Source organism: Poecilia formosa, unplaced genomic scaffold, assembly GCF_000485575.1.
Source record: "Poecilia formosa unplaced genomic scaffold, Poecilia_formosa-5.1.2 Scaffold568, whole genome shotgun sequence".
Classification (NCBI taxonomy): Eukaryota; Metazoa; Chordata; class Actinopteri; order Cyprinodontiformes; family Poeciliidae; genus Poecilia; species Poecilia formosa.
Genome location: NW_006800507.1, coordinates 123,204 through 125,634, shown reverse-complemented (window position 1 = coordinate 125,634; position 2,431 = coordinate 123,204).

The following is a 2,431-nucleotide window of genomic DNA, read 5'->3' as shown; positions in this document are numbered from 1 at the left end:
TATATCAGTTTCTGTGGTCTACCAAGGTACTCTTGTCTCATCATATAAAGTCTCCTCACTCGTCAGTGTCTTTATTAAACTTAACAAGAGTTCTTTTCTTTTCTTGTTCTGCAGTCATGGGTGGGAGGAGAGAACAATAGGGGGATGAGCACACAATCCTGGGGGGACTCCTGAGTGGGTGGGAGTGTAGGAGGTGCGAGCGCCGATCCCAACTGTTTCTGAGGAAGTCAGACGTCTTACTCTGGAGGGAGGCAGTCAGAGATCTCTGTTTGCTTTCATCGGAGACCATGCACAGGAAACCTATGAACAGTGATCTGATGTGACGCTTGTTTCGATGATGAAGGGTCGGCTTTTTTTTGTGTGGATTTATCATTTCTGAATCGCAATAGACTTATGAATTTGTGGCCGGTTTAAATGACCGTATTTGATTGAGAGACAAGCAAAACTCACTGTTACCTTGAAGAATAGAACTTTAAAAGGTGGCGTCGACTAAGGAAAGACTTAAGAAGATTTGAGAGTCTCCAGAGGCACAATGGGCTCTATCGACAGGAGATGGCCGTCCTCAAACGGAGGTGCTCGGTGAATGTCTGCGGTATTGATGGAAATGGATTCTAAGTGAAAATAGATGAGAGAGGAGAGCTCTCTCTGTCTCCAATGCAACTCTTAAATCTTTTCAGTCTTTCCTCTAATTGCATTCACACTTGTCCTCTTCTATGCTTGCTCTTTGATTTTTACCATCAGGGTTAACCTATTAAAAGCAAAGCATGTTTACTTGGGATCACTTAGAAAACACAGTCGCTTAAATAGGTGTTGAAGGGAACATGTGGAGTTGAAAGGCATTCACTAATAAAAATGCTACATAGCTGAAGATAATTTTTTATTTTATTATTATTTTTTTTTTTGTTTACGCCACTCTGTTTTGCACGTGTAGCCTAAACCCCAACTTTAGATATCCCAGATTTCCCTCGGGGATTTTGACAATAGTTGTGAAAAATGTTCAGGAATTCATTCCAGATTAAATTGATGGGTAAAAATAGCAACTGTTTAGCTGAAGAGAAATTGTAGAGCTTGAAAGCAGACGAAACAAGGGGTTGTATGTGTGTGTGTGTGTGTGTGTGTGTGTGTGTGCGTGCGTGTGTGCATGTGCGTGTGTGCAGGAACAGTCATAGGAAATTACCAGCTGACATAAATTCCATTTTTCTTTGAAGTGGGTGAACAAAAGTCTGCCTTGCCTCAGTTCAGCTCTATGACCCTGAACTTCGTCTTGTTCTGAGACGTCATCTGGCTGTGTGATGTGTTACTGTGTGATCTGATAACTCTATAGATATATGAATTTGTTAGAATCTTTTAAAGTAAGGAAACTTTTTCAGGCACAGATCAGATGAGATTATGCCACAAATGGCATTAAGTAGACTTTTTTTTGTTGGCTATCTGTTGTATCCACCATCTGCTCCAGTTTGCTCTTTAATTAACAAACCAAACAGTTTCTGCATAGATTTAACTGATTTATCTAAAAAGTGTTTGTCACCATATGAATCTACAAACATTTTTGTGACTTCTTCATGAGTGGTGGTGAAGTCGACAGGTCGGGGCGATGCGGCTGTAGAGCCAGCCTTCTTGCTTCTAGGAACAAACTTCCAAAAAACTTCAAAGCTGCTGAAACACTGAGTTACTTTGAATCAAGCCTAAAATCCCACCTGTTTAGAGTTCCTTTTGATTGAAAACAATTGGAACACTGATCAATATATTTGATGTATATTTGCTTTGTAGTTTTGATGACTGTATTGGACAAAATGTAATGTTTACTGCTGTTTCCTTGGTTTCTGTATCATGCTTTTATTGTCTAAAACACTTTGAATTGTCTTGTTGCTTTACAAAAAAAACTTGACTTTGCTTCACACGTTTTGAAGAGTCAAGAAAACTTTCAATTTACCAGCCCGTCTAGCATTCTGACCTTCACCTGTAGCCATGTCATATAGATTGTTTTCATGTCATAGTTTAGGCCTGTCACGATAAGATGATAAATTGTTCCAGAACTTATCGCAATAAATGATAACGTTGTTGTTTCAAGACCATTTACAAGTAATAATGTCATAATAATGCCAGGAACACGATCTCAAAGAACATTAAACTTTAAGTTCTAATGAACATTTAAACACTGGAACTGGAAGGCATTTAAAATATACAAAGTAAATAAAGAACACAACAGAAAAAAAATAATAAAATGAATTATGCTCATAAACAAAACTAGCTTTCAAAAAAGGGACAGTTGAGCTCCAAGCACCAGACTGAATATTCAGACTTTTGGTAAAAAGAGAGAGAAAAAAGAGAAAAAATTGATTAATCAAGCAAATGAAAATGATTGAATTTCTTTTCATTTATCATATGGTTAACTGATTTATTGTTTGTGACAGGTCTAAATATACATGCA